The 19,474-nt window shown below is 37.4% G+C and overlaps 1 protein-coding gene across 5 annotated transcripts in view; it reads left to right on the forward strand.

Annotated features, from left to right (window-relative positions):
* LOC112977930 (palladin-like) overlaps window positions 1-19,474 on the forward strand; it is a 107,779-nt gene that overhangs the window by 63,651 nt on the left and 24,654 nt on the right. The window lies entirely within an intron of this gene.

Genomic DNA, 19,474 nt, shown 5'->3' on the forward strand with positions numbered 1-19,474 from the left:
AGAGGGAGAGAACAGGGGCAGAACTAGGTGGCATTCACTCTAAAAATTACTTTACAAGAGTTGCAACAATTTTTTTAGGAGTAGCCTGTTTTTTTTCACAACCAAATCTGACACCTGCTTCTAGCACTGTCCTGGATTTATAATTCTTAGGAAAGAAAGAGCATGATTTTCTTTAACAGTTTTCAAAGGTGTAATTTCTTTGTGGAAATCTTCAATTCTGACTAAGAACGTGTGCACTGTCTGAAAATGACTGTTTGGGTTTGTACTTTGAGACAGAGGGAAAGGGAGAATCATTACCTGTTTCTACACTAGGTTTGTATGTTCTCTTAACATGAGAATGAATGTAAACTAACGCTACACATAAACAGAAGCATCAGTGAAGGCATGAGATTCTCAAACTTGGTGTCTGTTAAGAAGAATAGTTCCTATGAGCTACAGCCTCAAGTAGAATATCCCCAGGGTCAGCGCAGGAATCCTCTGGACAAGGCATGAATTCAACATGGGAATGATTTGGGCTTTAGAAATGTTTGTTTCTCCTCATCTCCACCTTACCATTTTCCTAGTTCATGATGCATCCTTTTAAGGTGCTTTTACACTTAATTGCTTAGCTATTTAAATGGCACCTTTCTTAGGACTGATTATGGTGAGATTACCATGGATTTAAAAATCAAATAAGTAGATGATTCTTCAACTCTGTGAACAAGTCCTTCAACCATTTGACTCGTTTATGCCCAGGGGTGCCTAGATATATCCTGAAAAAGTAAATACATTTTCATTGAAATCAGATGTAGTAGTAACATTTCTTAAAAATTTTCATGGGCATTTGGGTCTTTGGGGAATTCCTGTTGACATCTAAACAAAATGGGGATGTGTACTGAACAAGATTCATGCTTTCTTATAGTGCTCTGGCGTGTTATTCATGTGATGTGATTGATTTTCAGGCTCAAATCCAGATGATGAGAGTTTTTATTGGTGTAATTGTAACAAATATGTATTTCTATCAGTTTAAGTTACAACGCCTCAAAAATACTTGGCAAAACAAAATTGTCTGAATGTGTACTGTCAAGATGATTCATATACTGATCTTGGGGGCATTCTGCTTGAGGGTGTAGCTTGTAGGCACTGTTCATTTTAACATATACTGGGTTTGAGAAGCTTGTACTTTCATTGAAACTTAATTTAGGTATGATATTAATTCTGACCTTGAGTTGTGTGGAGGTTCATGGGAGAGATCTCACTAATTACTTTGTTCTGAGATATTTGATCACATTACTTTATATACACAGCCTATATGCTGCTTCTAATATCCTATTCTTTTCATCTCTGCTGCTAAAGTGTAAGTGAATTAACAATGTTTGTAAATAGAAGCATCAGAGAAACAAAAGAGAATTATATATATTCTTTTCTCTTTATATTAAAGTTTTGATGCAAAGGAAATGTTATGAAAATTTTAATTTCCTTTGGTTTAGATCATATATCCTGTAAAGGTTTATTAAAATATATTTGTTGGGGGGGCGATTTATATTTCTCTTAAACACTAACTTATGTTATTCCTCTAAGACAGAGAAGATTTTGGAACTGTACAAGAGGTCTCACTTCTAAAAACATCTAAATGCTTGTTGGGCCCTTTTAAGAATTAAATTTTGACATTTAAATAATTTCAGAGCATGCAAATACATCACACATTATCTTCACAGAGAAAAGACTCCTCTCTAAATATATGCCACAGAAACATATTCTAAACTGAAAATGTCTGTAATTTCCTAATTCAAACTGCCTGCCCTCGGTTTTCAACACTTATGTATATTTTTTCCTCAATCTTGTTTCTTTTATTGGATTACAACCCTTGTCTTGCAAATACTCCCTACATTCAGAAACCTGTGACCTTTACTGCCAAATGTCAAATTTACACATGGTATGTTGGGAACACGTTTGTGTGTACAAAGTACAAGATACTGAAGTTGTTAAATGGCCCAATTTACCAGAGCTCGTGGCTAGTAACTGGTCAAAGGAAACAAGTACATTTTTTTCCTGCTTAATATATGGACATTATCATATCATATTATTACTCTGGGGAGAGCAAAAAATGAAATGTAATGGCTTCTTCATGCAGACAGTCCAAGACCTTCCAAGGAGCTGCCATAACCTCTCTGATTGGGTTTTGCCACGTAGTATAGGAGAAAAGCTTGCTGTTCAGAAGCCGCTACCAGTAGCCAACTCCAACATTATTCAGAACGCTTTGTTCACCCTTAAGGAATCTATTAAATCTGTATTTTTTTTGCTTGTTATAATTTCTGGTCCATTTATCTAACCCTTCAGATATTACTATAGCCATCTGGTCTGAGTAGCAACCAATTTATGATGGCTGTATCTTACCCGTCAAAGCGTTACTCCCACCTGTCTCATTTCTGCATGTAATGAAAATGAACTTTCAGTAAAAAAAAAACCTGTAATATATATCCTTTTTTTCCTCCTTCCTTCCTTGACTGGAAATGAGAACAGTTGGAAAACAAACTGAAATCTGATAAATGCCCATCAGAATTTGAAACTTGCAGCTGAAAGGTTTGTAAGCAGAAAATAAGACATGTTACCTGGAGCAGACCAGCTGCAAATTAGCAAATGTAGTTGTCATAGCTCCTTAAATGTGGTAGCGTTGCATTATATTTCAGTTGAATAACAATAATATTAGTGTAGTGATTGTTAATGCAACTGAGACCCCTGAAAAGTTAAATCTTTTAGTTCACAGATTATATACAATAACAAGTAAATCCAGGTATTTCTTTTTGCCATATGTCTTTGTCATCTGTGTTGACGTCAGAGAATAACAGGCATGTAGCACTTATGCCAGTCAGTGATTAGTTTGATGCATAAATGTTGACATATCAACAGAATATCAACTGCTGAACCACTCAACCTTATTTTATCTCATCTTATGTGAGGTTTTGGTCTTCTGGGTTTCAAATTCTGCAGAAAGCTGCTTCATGGGTTTGGGTCTCTGCTTATGACAGCAGTGCTGAGACAGAGAAAAGCAGGTGACAGCTTTCTATTACTTCTTTGTTTGATTTGTGTGTGTGTGTGTGTGTGTATTTATGTTGCAATTTTTTTCCTCTCTCTGAATTAGTATTCTTCCAGGCCCATGCTTTTCCATAAGAGTCAGCAAAACAAATTCAAATGTCTGGACCAAGACCGGGTTTTGGACTAACCTCTTTGTTCTGGAGACCCAACTGCAGATGAAACTAAATATGTCCTTTTGTTGTCCACTCAAAGCATATGTTTTTCAAGTTAGAACAATTAGCCAATTCAGCAAACTCAATGCAGCTGATGTTCAAGATGGGATGAGGTGTAGACTAAAAGCCCTTAGGTAATCTTATCTGTTCTTGATCTTTTTTTGCATGTGAAATTTGTCAGGTTAAATTTGGGCTGGCAAACCTTGAGGCAGCAAAGGAAGCCAAACTTTCTAATGCTACCAAGGAGTAAAGGACCAGAAGAAAAGTACATCACAGTAGAGCTCAGTGAACTTCCTGATACAGAACTTGGATTTACTGTAACTTTTTATGGCCTTACAATATATTGAAATTCAGTCTCTAGTGAATATGCAGGAAAGCAAATTTAAATCATCATAACTTCCTTTCATTCCAGATGGTTTCTATAGGCTTCTGAGACTTACCTTCAAAACAGAGTGTATTTGTAATTTTAAAATTTATCATAATAATTCTCTTTGCTGCTAGCTTTGGAAAGGCATTGCAATTTCTTTTATGTAATGGGAATGTAGGGAAGTGTATTATATGGATTCTATAAAACCTAAGGTCCTTGTCCTAAGCTCAATTAGTCTTACTAAAGGATAAGAAAAATTAGGTTCCCCCCCAAAAAAGAGCAATTTACCCTTGATACGAAAATCACTGTGCCTGGTGTCTGATCCATACTGTCTCCTATATTGAGGAACAAAGTCTTGTGTAAACAGGTGGCTGTTTCACCCTATCATTGTTGACACTGGCAAATTACAGTCTAATTTCTCTTTTCTCCTTTCTTTCACACTTTTATTTGTGTTGTGAGAATCGTTATTTCTGACCCAGTCATTGCTGAAAGTAACTAGTTTTGCTGTTCTAAAATACCCAGTAGCAGATTGGTCACATCAAAATCTAAATTATTCTGCATGAGATGAAAATGAAGTCCAGAATTGCTTTGACTTTCCTTTATATTGCCATGTTTTAATTCCACCTTTTAAAAAATAAAGCTTCTCAGAGGGAATGGGAATCATGTGGGGAAAGTAGAATATATATTGTGTTAGCTTGTCTTATTTTGAGGATTCCTGCTTGCTGGATACAATAAAGATTCTCCAGCAAGTATAACTAATCACAGAGACTGCTTCTGGGCATATAGGAAGGAGCATGCATACTACCGTGGTTTTACTGCTCTACAAATTTGTTTGACAGAGTCCAGATTAAATGAAGCAATCAAAAAATACCAAGGCTATCACTACTAGTTTATTATTTTATAATCAAAGTCTGAATACCAGTTTCTTTGCAACATTTCTTCCTTAAATTTGTTAATTATTAATGACTGTTTTTAAGATTTAAAAAGCCCAGAATTATTGTTGGAACCAATTTCTTAAGCTTTTTACTGGTGATGACAACAATTACATTATAGCTTTATGATTATCCAGGGAGGAAATCTTCAGTTTTTTATTCTGTAGGATTTGGGGGGGAGGGGGTTGTTTTGTTTTAAGACAGAGAAACTACTCTTCTGATTGTGGAATTACTGCTAACAACTTAGTTATGAAAAAGTAGGGGGAAAATTATTGTAAAACTATATAGAGATATTTTTATACCCCTATTTCTGCATTATGCTGTAAACTTGCAGCAATTGCGCTTTTAAAAATCAACATTAAGCAGTATGTAGAAAAGCCAAGGATTGGAATTGCCTTGAAAGGCAAATGTGATACTATTTTTTTGACTCGTAGTAAACTTAATAGCAGTTTCTGCTTTTTCTCTCCAGTTTGCAACCACATGAAGGCACACAATGCGAAATGCCTTCTGGCTTCAGTATTAACAAGTAGGTTGCTACTAAACCATGCTTTTCCTGATGTGCCCGTGTGAATGCAGAGCTCCTCAGTTACAGTTTAATAGTACAACTAAATGAGCTGCAAGTCCCACTGGAATTTTTTCTCTACCTACTCCTGCGATCAGGATCTCAGGGTCGAGATACTCCCCGCACATGTGATAAGGGGGGAGAAGGAGGGGAGACAGATCACCACGGTACTTCCTTCATGTTATTTTTGGATATGACTAGCATTCCTCCCCTTACACACACCCTCTTTTTTCTCCAGCCCCCTTCTCTTACATGCATTACAAGCTCATGCAAACACTCTCACATACTCTGAAGCAAGAGCAACAGTTGGACTGAAGCCAGAGGACTGAGCGCGGCTTCCCCCTTGCCAGCAGGCTTTGTTCCTGCAGCCGGGCAGCGCCGTGGAGAGCGTTCTCACTGCTGCTCGCCAGTGCCTGCGACTTGGGCAGCTCCTCGTCTATTGACTTCCTCTCTGCTCCTGCAGACTAGCCTGAATGTAGAGCAGCGAAGCTAGGAGCTGGGAGAGCCAACGAATAAAGGACCCGAGATCATCAGTTATCAGCTTCCTTGTAGGGGGTGGGGGTCCATCTGTTCCACAACGGTAAGTGCCAGCATTAAGTATGTATAAAGATGCAAGAGACAATAAGGTGCCTTAGCCATTTTACTATGGGGGGGGGGGAGGAGGAGGAGGAGGAGGAAGAAGAAGAAGAAGAAGAAGGGGGAGAAGCATGTGAGTGAATCATACTGTGTGCGCTCAGCTATAGTGCTCTCAGAACAGTGCCTGGCAGTAAAATCTTCCTGATCTCTACCTTCCCGAAAAGCACTACAAGAATGTATAGATTTCAGCCAAATTCCTAAGTAGCTGTACAATTCTGCAAAACTTTCCAGATGGCTTCGTTGTTGGTTTTTCTACAGATCTGATTACTTTTGAATTGTGTGTAGAATAGAGTAACTTTTACTGGCAGTGTAACCCATTTCTTTTAAGTGTAAGAGCTGAACCAGGCAAGTAAAGATTTTTCATCACAGAGGATACGAACAGAACTAAAGTTCAGGGAGGATGAGGGAGTGAAAGGGGATGAGATGTTTCCTAAGACTGTTTAGTTTATAGAAACCAGAAATAGACTCCTTTTAAATGACTGGCATTCATTCAAAGCCCCCCCCCCCAACCCACCTTTATCCTATGAGCCAAGTGAATCGTTTTTTAAAAATAAAAAGCCTTTGCAAGTCTACAGTTTGGGGACATACAAGTGAAAGCTAATGTACGGGGGAAAACAGTGTATACTTGAGTAAATGACTATCACGGAGAGGACAGGAACTGCAAAAAGAAACTTGGTTTTCTTCCAATAGTGGTGTGGCTGTTCTTGCTTTATAAAAGCATTAACACGGCTGTCTGCTAAGTTTGCTAGCGTAAAGGAGCGTACAGCTTTGTTACAAGGACTTTTTTTCCTCTCCCCGTGCTGTCTTTAGGAAGTTTTGCAATGATCAGTACAACGGCAGGTTAATCCAACTGCCTTGCTTTCAGAAATGCCATCTAGCTGTCAAAAGAAATTCACTGTAGGAACCCATTTGTCTTAAAGCTACTGATAAGCATTGCTATCAGCATGCTGTTATGTCTTGCTAGATGGGTTATCTTAACAAAGTGATAAATAAGAAAGCCTTGAAATTCAAAGGTTCAAATATATAATAAATTTGAGGAAGGGGAAAAGGCCAGAAAATGGAATGTACTTACGTACTAAAAAACAAAACAAAACAAAAMAAAACCCTAGGATAATGAACCTAAAAAGAGGAAAGCTTTCCTTTCYCTCCCCTTTAACTTTGTCTCCTTTAACTACTTCAAGCAGTTATTCCAACATTTTGTATTGAGAGGCAAGCAGTCCCTCCCCCCTACCACCTTATTTAATGCTGGCTTATCAGAGATTTGCCAAGGTGAATCTAGTCACATGAAAAATATGCTGAGTGAGCAAATGGGTGATTGTGCAAAGGGCAGCAAGCACAGGCAATTAACTGATCTGAGGTCTGTAACTTTGGGTTTTTTTCGATTCAGAACTTGTAACCAAAGCTCTCCCATTCTGGTTTTCACCCTTCATTTGGAAAAGTAATTTTCGTGGTATGGTAATTGGTAAAAACGGTCTACTAAATTCTGTACCTATGGAATGACTGCAAAATAATGCTCAGCAGAATAGTGTACAATATGTCAGGAGGGTAGTGATGTCTAGTACAAATTTTGTTTGCGTTGCACTAAGGCACGTCTTCTCTGTATAGCTGTTACTAGCTCTATTTATGGCAAGTTATTCACTGGAATAGAATTGCACACTAGGACTAGCAAAGATTCTTTTTCAGAGCTAAAATTGGAATAGTTGGAAGAGTTGGGCTCCCCCCTGCTGATGGCACCATGTCAGGTTTCCTCAGCAGTTGCTTTCAGTTTCACAATTTACGTGGGTGCTATAATGTCATCTTTTCTCATTGATGTGGTGGAAAAATCTGACATCTTTACATTGTTTTTCCTACTTTGATATATTAAAGCGTATTTTGTACTGACTGTGAGGTTTGGCGATGAATGTTGAGTTCAGCACTTATACACCAGAGATGGGCCTGAACCAAAAACCCTGGATTCCAACATCCTTGAACTATGAGAAAGTTAATATCTGGATCCAAATGTCTTGGCTCTGGCCCATTTCTGTTTAAGATGCACATCACTTTGGCCACATGTTTAACTTGTTTTTTGAGGTAATTCTATTAAGACTGAAAGAAATCTTTCAAGCTTTTAAAGAGGAAGTGACATTTAAAAAACTTGTAGCTAGGTAAGCATGGCTTGCTTATTTGCTGCTTAAACTTGACTTGCAGGAGCCCCCAGTGCATTCCATTCCCCTTCCTCTATTATTAACTTTAGAAGTAAATAATATTTAGGGATTCCTTTTGAGATATGCCCAGAAAGCCAGCAGGGTGCCAAGTGCCTACAGTTCCTACTGACTCCAATGGAACAGTGGAGAAGCAGCATTCATCCGGGTAGTGCAAGTATGTCACAGGCTTTGATCCTAAATGATCTGCTTATGAACTTGTAAAGACAGTGCCATATACATTCTTATCTATGCTAAAAGTTGTGGTAGTCCGTAGTAAGAAACATGGCAGTGCAATGTAAAGGGAAGCTCAGATTGTTACTGAAATCATGGTTATTCTGCTTTTTTAATTGATCAACTTCTCAGAGTCTGGCTAGCTTAATGGATACAATGGTTCTCTGTGAATACAATTAAACATGCGCCTGCCAGCTGCCTGAGGTATCCGTGTTTGCTTCAGCAAGACAAGCTGTTCTTTGGCTGTGTTGGCTCACTGTGGTTTGTGGCACATAGCACTGATTTATTAGGCAGTAGTTGCTTTTTTTTTTTTTTTCCCCCTGAATGATTGAACTGTGATGTCACTTTTTGTCTTGGCTTTAACCTTCTAAAGAACTTCTTTTTCTTTGCTGCAGCCTAAACTCTTAACACTGGGGAAGTGGGAAATGTCCCAATGTCCATTGCAGAGCGACTCTGTCTACCCCAGCACATTCCAGGGCCACCGAATCATTTGTGGTGAGAGTGATTCAGATCTGGTTAAGATGATTTAAAAGAGAGGTTATGGGCATACTGCAGTTGCGCATTTAAGAAAATACAGAGGGTTTTTTACTGCCTGATTGAGACCACATGGCTCCAACTGGCACTTTTTTTTAACATGAAAATTGTTGGCTGGATGTACTCAAATGATTTTTTTTTTCTTTTTAATTGCCTAGAGGCTAAGAGTTGGGATAATGGCATTTAAGGGTAAGGTCAGGCTTAAAGCAAATAGTTTTTAATGTTCCTTTAAATAAAAGGAGAGATGGCTTCTTTGAATACTCGCACAGAATACAAACATGCTTCTCTCTTACATGTGAGTAAATGTATCTCAGGAATTCTTTTGGATGTTGCAGGGGAATTGGTGACCTGTTTTGAGAGAGAGGGAGAGGGACGAGGGAAGATCTCCCTGTCGTAAATCACAAAATATGTTCTGTTCCAAATGAATAACAGAAAGTATGAAAAGTAAAATGGAAGGACAATGTCCTCTTTGACTGTACACAGTTTCATTGTGTGCTTTCAAAGTGAGCCTTTGGGGCTGCCCTTGAGCAGAGGGAAAACTCTGTTTAATTAAGCATTTAAGTGTATGTTTAAGTGAACATAATTAGTGTAGTTTTCCCTTTATTTGTAAACATGATGTATATTAAATTCCAGTAGTAAATTAACTTTAGTCTGATGTGCAAGAGAAAATAATTAATTATGGCTATGGTAACTTGAATTTACTTACTTGAATTTACTTTGCTTACATTGTTAAAAAACAACCACAAAAATGAAATAAACCACAAAGACTTTTTCTATGTCTCAATTCCAAACTTCCCATTTTGAGGATATGGCTAATTTGAGGAAAATTTTGACATCCTTAATCTCCCTCAGTGGTGTCTGTTGTAATTAACTAAAATAAAGTTTATCTCTAATCTGAGAATGAAATTGTAGTAACCTGTATTTTAGGTGCTTTATAGATTTATACTCTTTTTATGCATGCTGTTGATTCTGAAACAGTTAAACTCTTCATCAAGTCTTCTTCCTCCCTCAATATTCTTATAGTACTTTCTTCTCAGTTATACCATTTCCTCCCCTAAACTGATGCACAGCACTTGATGCAAGACTGTCATTGCCCATTGAGTGCTGTCAGCAGAATGCTGCTGCTCACAAAGCCCCTGCTTTGAATGAGCTCTGCCTCGGGGGCCTGACTGTGCTCGCTGCTTTCTTTGGAGGTACGCTCAGCCTCTGGCTGTTGTCCTCTACCAGTGAAACCACTGCTTTCCTGAGTCTTCCTGTAAGTGTGACCATTACATAGCACTCTCCTTAGGGTGCGAATTTTAGACAATAGATGTTTTTTGAATAGATGCTTTCTAAATGGGAAAACAAATCCATGTATTTTCAAATTTGGAAAATAGATTAAAAGCTACAACATTGAAAAATACTGTTTATTCTTGCCTCTGGTTGGAAGATGAAGTAAATACGAAGAACAGTTCTTACAGTAGTTCAGTATACACAATAATTTATCTAGGAGTAATATAAGAGTAGTATTCTACAACAGCAAATCCAGTAAACAACAATTATATCCTTTTTGCTGTCTTTAAGCACTGGGATAGTAAATTTAGCTTGCTGATATTGAAAAAGAGAATAATCAGTCATATAGCTGCATACATCCTTTTGAACTAGTTTCTTGCTCAGTATTACCTCGCCCTCTCTAATTGCCAGGACACGTGTGAACTTTGTTTTTAACTTAAAAAACCCACAAAACTCCTAACCTTTAATCAGAGCCCATAAATCACTGTTTAGTTAGTATCTGCCACATATAAACTACAGCGTAAACATTTAAAACTTTTTGCAGTTTGTTATAACTTTGAAGTACACAATGCATATGGGAAAGCCATTAGTATTTCTGAATAACTGCTGTGAGTATTAATCAGAGGTCAAAATGTATACTACAACACCTTGAAATTCCTCTCTCTGAATGTTACTGTGTCAATGTTCAATTTTACTGTGTTAATGTATATGAAATATGTAAAAAACAACCTGAATTGACTTGTCTGTAGCTGTTCATTTGGCATTATAACTAAACATTATTAATTGTAGCATGGATAAAACAGTGGCATGACCTTTATGGTGCCCCGTAAAGAGCATCTTCTGCCTGAAGTATTTCACAGGCGTAAACTTCCAGGGCTTCTCAGTGCTTTACAAGTAGAGTGAAGCAGAGTTGTTAAGATTTTGCTGCCTGGTATAGTTGGGAGTAGTAGGTGGTTGCTCTGATCCTTGGGTCTCCATCTAAACACAGGAACATTCTGTTCTTTGGGACAGCTCTAGGGCAGTTTTTGATAGGCCTGTTAAGGTTATATAGATATTAATTGAGGAGTTAATCTGTAATTAAATGGACATTTGTCATTCTTGCCAAACTTTATGACTCCTTATATGACTTTTCTGACTGTAACGTTGATGCCATCTGTGTTGCACTGCTCATATGTAAAGTAGATCCCTTTTCTTTTGTCCGTTTTCCAAATAGTAGAAAGAGGCATGATGGAAAGGGCTGGAAATAAGGATTAGGTAATTCTAGGATTTACATGGGCCACAGCAAGTATGTATAAATTCCAGTCATCGAAGTAAGGAGTGGACCTTTAAGGAGGCTTGAGCACTGACCCTGAGCCTGTTGGATTCATAGGGAATATTTTATTTCCCAGTAAAAACTACTTTTCATGTTGTTTCATATTGCTGTTTTCATAGTGGTTGTGAAAAATACACATGGCATGCTTCGAGACCTGGTGGTCTAGGCCAGTGTATGTTAGTAGGTGGCGGGAATCTTGGAAGCGAAGACTGTCTGGAGGCAAGCAGGTGCTGGCCAGAGCTACGCAGGTCGTGACTAGAGCACGCAGAGCAATGGGGCACACGTGCTTTTGAATCGTACCGTACTGTCACCTGGCAACCATGGATTAAGCTTGTCTGGAACCAAGGTCTCAAGCGAGAGCCATGCTGTGTCTTGCAGTCAGTGAGAGTGGGTAAAGGTGCTATAACCATACTCAGCAGGCGCTGAACAGGTAGCTCTCGGTTAATCACCGCTGTTAGGTGAAGGTGAGGCATAGTCCTCAGGGCAGGCTCAGGCGGTGAATGTAGTTCTCCCCTAAAGAGTGTCTTGTGGATTTTGAAGTGTGCAGCAGTGCAGGGGTTAACCTGGATGACAGGTATCTATTTGCATAAGTAAGTGGTGTTTTGCCATGCTGTGGAATGTCTGTACAGGGATGCAGCAGGTAAGCGTGCTGAGGGAATGGCCGTGTACCTTGGGAGGGGTCCAGGACGGAGAGTGGGAGAACCAAGGCAGGTTCCAAAGACAGGCGATTTTCCTTCCCCACCTTCCCCTTCCTCTGGGCTGCTGTTTCAGCTAGACCCTTTTATATAACCCAGTCTAAATCTGATCTAGGAAATCACAAACATTATCAGAGAGTCAAAGCCTTGACTTTCAGCTCTTTTAACGGGTGACTTTTTACTATGCCTCTCATTGTACCTACCCGCAAGGTGGGGTATAGGAAAAGAGCATATCCAAGAAAAATACAGGTGCTTGTAAAGATGGCAGCTGTTACATAGAGATCAAGCCTTTTCTTTAACCAGCAACTGTGAAAAATGTATTCRGTAATACTATGTTATGAATTGGAACAGGTATAATCAGTATTGCTGATGTACTGTTTTGCTAGTTAATGTTACAGATAAATTCAGAAAACTTCCTGTTTCAGTCCAGACCAGTAGGCACAGAAATTACTTGACTTGTTACTGTTACTAGTGTGGGTTTGCATAGTGTCTGAGTTCTCTGGCTCTTCTAGATATTCATCTATTATTGAAAGAAAGCAAAGTTTAGATGGTTGGCTGTAATTCAACGATTTTAAAAGACACATCAGCTCTAGTTTTAACAATTTTCTTTTCTCAGTGTCTCTTTAAATAGTTCTGTGAGCATTTTCCAGTTGTCTCTATATAAAGAAAGCAGTCAATGCCACTAAATCTGAATTACAACTTTAAGAATGTATGCCAGCATGACTATAAGATATAGCAAGAATTAGCTGTACAGATGAAGGAGACTTCAACATATTCAAGAAGGACTGCAGACATAGGTTAAGAACAAAATTTAACATTTTTTTTTATCTGTTTCCAAATAGTTAAAATTAGCTGAATTATTATTGGGCCTTGACTATTTAATTTTTATTTGCTTCTGTGATGTCAAGCAAACATGGAAAATAAAGAAAAAGTTCAAAATAATTAACATTTAAACACTGCAATGTATAAAAGGACCAATATTTTAAATTAAAATTGAACTGGAATGGTCCGAATTTCTGCTGCTGCTTACTGTTTCAGGCACTGCTAAAGAAAAATATTCAAACAGGAAAACTGTCCAAACCAGAAACAGCAGAGTAGTCCCTGTTCCAATTTCATTTACAAACAAGGAAATATTAGGAAATTGTTGATTAAAAAAAAAATCAAGGACCAGAACGTAAGAAATAACTAGAGAAATTTTTTGAAATCACCAAGGCACTTGAATTTTTTTCTGAGATTTTGTCTGTATACATCATTAGGTATCGAAGCCTCAAAATTTTCCACTGTATCTCTCAGCCCTTATTTCTTTTTCATTCCCAGGGCTGTATAATTTTTTTTTTTTTTTAGATCAATAGTGAAAATAAGTTTTTCCTTATTCAGATAGTGAATGGACATGTGTTTATCCAAAGCAATCTGATAGATCAATATGAATGATAGTCCTTCATCATAAGGCATGCAGACATGGAATCCTGGGGGTGTAGTAATATTTGCTTTATATGCTAATAGTTATCTTTCTGAAATATAGCATGCCTGCTTAATTTATGCAAGTTTCCAACCCACATGACATGCTTGTTATCCTGGGCAGCAACCAAATCATATTTTTGTAGTTAGAGTGATAAGTCTGGGTGAGCCATGGTGCTGATAGTATATTTTTTAAATACATTTGAAACATTTTACACTAAATTTTAAAAAACCTTTTACACTAAATGTATATATTGAGTGAAAAGAGAAACAGTTATGCCATTAATAAAGCTGGAGTTCAGGTGGAAGAACTAAGAAATCTTGGCTTACGTTTAGGAGGAAAGCTCAGCCAACAAAATTTACAGCAAACTTCTTCAAAGCTAGGTTTTTGAATCTTCATCAGATACAGTGAAAACTCTCTCAGAGGTATGTTTATCTCCATTTAGAAAAGTCTACTAGTCAAAGCTCATTCGGTGTCATTAAGCTACAAATTAATAATTCTGATTAGCATTTGAAAGAGTAACCCTTCTCAGCCTAGAGTTCTTTCTATCTGTAGAAGTAATTTACTGATACGCTGAATGGAGTAGGCTTGTCTGTGACTAGTGATTTTAATTTCTTAATTTAAGGAAAGCAGATTTCCTTGTGACTAGAATAAAATCCTGTGCTAGTACATATTCTGTTAGATATATCACTTTTTTTTTTTCCGCTAAACTGTAAATGTATTTCATTCTGCTATCTGTTATTTAAAAGGGCTTTTTGTAGCATCACTCACATCTGTGAAGAATCTCACATGCACAAATAATTTGAACACTTAGTAGAATGTTGGGTATACCGATACTGAGCTACAGTGTGTGTATTTGATTGGATGACTTTTATAATAGCTTTTACGCATTTTGTTTTCCTGATGGTCCTAAGGGCATGTCAGTGAAGACTGTTTTATGCCTAACAGAGGAGAACTGTGATGGCCATTAACAGAAATCATTATATAGAGCTTTAAGCCACATGCCACTAACTTCAGCCAAACCATCCTTTCTGTGTGATTGCTGCTTTTGTTGTCTGCAAATGCATGAGGCAGATGTAGTCATGCTTTGGCTGCATGTTTGCAGCCAAGATACAGGTGAATAGATCAGTGTTGTTATCTTTTCTGCCTTTATTCATTAATATATAATATTCTGCATGGATTATCATCAACATCCCTGCAACTTTCAGAATACGGGCCATCATAATCTTGAATGCTTCAGTGATAAAAGTTTTCTTCTTTGGCATCCCAGAAATTCAAGGCCTGCATCTAGTACTGAAAACTGTGGTCAGTGAGGTGCTGAGGTGCTTGTTCTCCACATCCTGAGATTCTCTGCACAATGGTGCCAGTCTCTGCAGGCTGACCTTCACCGAGGGAGTGTGACTGCTGCCATGTTTAATGCAAGGCTCTGGCAGAACTGCCGACAGCCTTCTTCCTTTGTTCTCAGCTGCTGAGTTGCTGACCTGACCTGCCGGAATCAAATATTTTATCTTCTGATCAACAAAGTTATATTTACTTGCTCTGGCTGGGAAGCAACCTATAGAAAAAGAAGGGAAATGATGGTAGGAACAGTATGCATGTAAGAATGAAACATTTATGTGTTGGATATGTAGGGCCTCATTTTCTACTTAATCCAGTCTGCTTTATCTAATATTGCAGATGCAAATAAAAGGGCTTTGCTATTCAGCTACAATAATGTAGATAAAATGTCTTCCGTAAGCATCATTTAATTGTGCCTATAAAAAGCATGGCAACTGAAATAAATGTCATCATAGTTTATTTCATAGTTTTGTGTACTTTGTAACTCTAGCAAGATGCCTACCAGTTTTGAAGGTAAGCCTGCAAGGCACCACATGCCACAGCTGCCAATCCTGTATATTCAGTACGAATTAGATTACGTACTGTGGATGTGGGTTTCTTTTTACTGCTAGCTGATTTGTGAGTTTTTTAGGGTTCATGATTCAATGTTTTAGGATTTTTTGTGAACCAGAATGATTGGTCTAAAATATTTCTCAGCTTCTTCCTCTTCTAACTACTGTGGTTTTGAAAAGAAGCATTACTGCCTCTTTCCTCATCTGTAATTGGTCAGCCATGAACTCGCCTCTAACTAAACCATATTAAATGCAAATGTACCTTATGTCCAGAACTGAAACTATGTAAATACAATTTTATCCTCATAACTCTTTACACTTCCACCCTCACAGTATAAAACATTATTCCACTGGAATATTATACCTGGCAGTTCTGTAAGAAGTTCCCTTCCCGATATGAGCAAAATAATTACAGTATGCTAGTTCAAAATCCTTTTCTGATCAAAGGACTATACAGTTATAATGGATAGCTCTATTATGCACTACATTTGGGTTATAGAAGATATGCATTCCATTTTAGCTAGGCATGCAATCATGTTAATTCTACAAGCCTTAACAGTTCTTAATATCTGAAAAATGTCCAACACTTCACATGAGACTGTTAAATATTTTTGGTTTTAACCTGTTGTAAAAGTCTTTGCAGCTTTTATTTTCTTTCTTCCCTTCTGTAATCACATTAATTTCATATCAAATACTAGTAGTAGCAACTTGATGTAAGCCTAGGTTTACATAAGTCGAGTGATGGTATCTGCAATTTAAGTAAACAGTTACAATTATTTAGTCAATGCATAAGAGACCTACTTGCATAACAGCACTCAGAGTTAACAGAAATCAGCTGCATAAAGCCCTTCCATGACAATAAGTGAATAGATCCTGAAGAATGAAACTCCAATACTTTATTGACATGCAGTACTGTATAGAACTCACATCGGTCTATTCATTCAGGTGTGCTGGCTTTTTAAAGACTGAAAGATAATTTTATGGCTAACAGTGTATCTGGTAATGGAAGGTTAGAGTCTAATTATATTCTAGAGAGCCTAGTCGGGGCGTGGAAGGTGGTCTTAGGGTTAAGGCAGGGGGACCTGAGTTCTGACCTGGCCCTTACATGTCTGGGGTAACAAAGTGCTTCTTCACCTCTGTTTCTCAATTAATAACACATATCTAATTATCTAATCTAATTATCTAATTACTGTTTCAGTGCTCAAAGTCCTATTGATTGAGCTTGCTATTTGTGAAATTAGTTGAAAAGCCTATGTCAGAAAGGTTTCTTCAGAGGACTGTTTCACTAGGCTACCTCAGACACATGAACATGCACTGTGCATCTGGCCATGTGGATAGTAGATGAGAGAGAACTGTTGTTTTGAACCATTTGACCCTGTCTAGACTGTTGTTACCAGGTAGTCCAATGTTCATATTCATTGCGCTTAGATGTTGCGAACAGTTTTGATGAATGTTCTTACTCAAAATACATCTAACCTAATAGAATGGAAAAATGGATGAGGGGAGGGAAGGATGGAATAAAATGAGACATAGTAGTAGTTGGCTCTTGCAGCATTCTCTGAGACTGAGAACAGACCATGTGAAAGTGAGAATATTATTTCTAATACTGTATGCTTGTGCGCTTCTTCTGAAGCGCTGAACTGTAACTCTGTTGTAAGATGCTTCCCCCACTTCTGGCTCTCAAACAGGGCTGATTGCATTTGAAGAGTGCTTTTTAAAATGTATGGAATATCTTACCATAACTTCCTTTAAACAAACATTTAAGAAAGATCTATGGAAAATAAAACAGGCAGAGCTTCCTGGTTCATCTTTAGAATCCATTTTGGAGAGAGAGGAAGAGAATCTTTTAGCTATAGGGTGAAAAACATGGAGCAGCAGTTCTACTTTAGAAATCTAATATTCTGATTTTTTGGAAAGAGATGATAATCTCATGTAACAAAACAGCAAATAAATCAATTTCTGCTGGCACAACAACAGACACAAGCAGAAGGGGGCTGCTTGACATACTGAAAAATGAATTAGTGGAACAATCTGAAACGCAGATAATGTCTACCACACTTTGACTTCAGGGTAAGATGTTCCAGGCCCAAGAAGGAAGTTGTACAAAAACATTCAATTTAATTACCTGTCAGAAAGAAAGAAATTACTGCTCTGTCTGGAAGTTCATGCCATAAAACTATAGGGGTTCCTATGCAGTAACTAGTTAACTGCAAAAACTGCATGTTTCAGGTGCTTGCTTTTTTCTTGTGTTCAGTGCCAAAATCTGCATAGAGTGTTTCACAGTTCTGTGGTGATCATCTGAGAGTATGAAAGTGTGGAAAATGAAGGCTTATATGTGGTAATTATTTAAACCTGAATTACATTAAAAATCATATATATAGAGAGATGGATAGGCATATAACCACTTAAAATAATTTTAGCTTGGGAATAGCTGACCATGCAGTTCTGCCCCTTTTGTGACTGCAGTTTCTCATTCTCCACATCTATAAATCATTTTGTCTTTGTTCTTTGATACATGGAAGCAGCTTGCATGTTTATTAGCATTGGAGGCATGCTACTGCCTATATTGCAATAGGGTTCAAAATATATAAGTTATCTCAYAAAGAAACAGAGCTTCCAGAGAAATATGAAATCTAAAAAGACAAAATGAGAAAGATGCATAGAATGTTATAGAATGAAATGAAGTTGCACATCTTGTTAGTTGTAAGCTGCTGGCTTTTCTAATTTGAGCTTATACTTTGCTTCGTTCTTCCTCTCATTTATGGCTCATAGCACCTACAGTTTTCAGCATAAACCATTCTGAAATCCAGGTATATGTACCTAAAAACAGCTGCATGAACATTCTTTTTCTGTATCTATTTTCCTGCTCTTTTCATTTGTTTTTTTGGGGGGTTGTTTTTTTAATCTCTGAAACCCTGGTAGGCTGCAGATGGTTTTATGGGTTATTCATGAAACAAACCACCTCTTTCCAAACATAAGTAAGTGCTGTAATTTGAGATTTTTATTTTTTTAATAACTGTGGGGTCATTGTGGCTTGCTGGTATTTCCAGTGCAATCTCTCTTCTTTTTTTTTTCTGAAATTTGTATGCTTTGATGATTAAAATTTGGGGGGCTCATTTTTGAGAAAAATAATTTAATCAATTCAATCTTGGCCTTTAACAGCTACGAATTTGGAGTTGAAGATATTTTGTTGTCAGGCAATACTGGCTTGGTTCTGAATGAAATTTATTCCAGTTTCACCCTGTGAAGAGAACGTGAAAAAATTATTGTCAAGCGCAGCCATCAGAGTTGCTGAGTGGCTGCTTTCATTACTGAAATACAGAGCTGTAACTGTAGTAGAGCAAAGAAGTCTTTTGACTAAGTTGTGCAGGAAGATGCCCTACTTTGACTTTTGAGGAAAGTACTAGTTATCCCTTTGGTTATTCTGATTTATCCTTCCTCAGCCTGGCTAACCTCCTGATGGGACGGGAAAGTTATTTCTTAGGCACCCGCAAAGAAACTCTAGTCATCCTTTCACAGTCTGTACCTCATCTCAAAAGCCAGCCATGTACTTCAGAAGGATTTTATTCTTCCATGTTATAATGCATCTTGTATACTTTGAAAAAAGGATCCACCTGCAACATTCTGTCCCATTTTCAGTAGAATTTGTATCTGAGATGTGTAAGTGAATTATAAAGTACAGGAGTACCCATATATGTGTCAGGAACTCAAGCCTAGTCACTTAGATGATTATGTAGTGTGTATATATATAATATCAATGTACAATATATAATATATCCTCCTATAGACTTGAGGATACTGGATATAAAGTGATGCACCAGAAAGCAGTAAAGTGTTAAGAAACTATCTAACAAGTAATTAAGTTGGAAAACTATTACTTTAAATATTGTTGATCACCTGTTGTGCAATAAGGTAAAACTGAAGACAATTATGACTATAAAGAATCTTTTTAAATTAATATGTAATACAGTACCTCATTATTTGAAAACTGTGAGTTCAACAGTTCTTGAAAATGTTTCTCTTACAAATAGTGTGAAAACCTTAGTACATTAAATGGCATAAAATTGTTCAGGTTTTTTATATGTTTCTGAGGTTAGCTTCCTGTTCATTCATCTGTTTTTATTTACATATATGAACTTGCACTCATAATTTATAAACTTATATATGCATAAACT

The sequence above is a fragment of the Apteryx rowi genome, unplaced genomic scaffold (genome assembly GCF_003343035.1).
Source record: "Apteryx rowi isolate R43461 unplaced genomic scaffold, aptRow1 scaffold_1206, whole genome shotgun sequence".
NCBI lineage: Eukaryota > Metazoa > Chordata > Aves > Apterygiformes > Apterygidae > Apteryx > Apteryx rowi.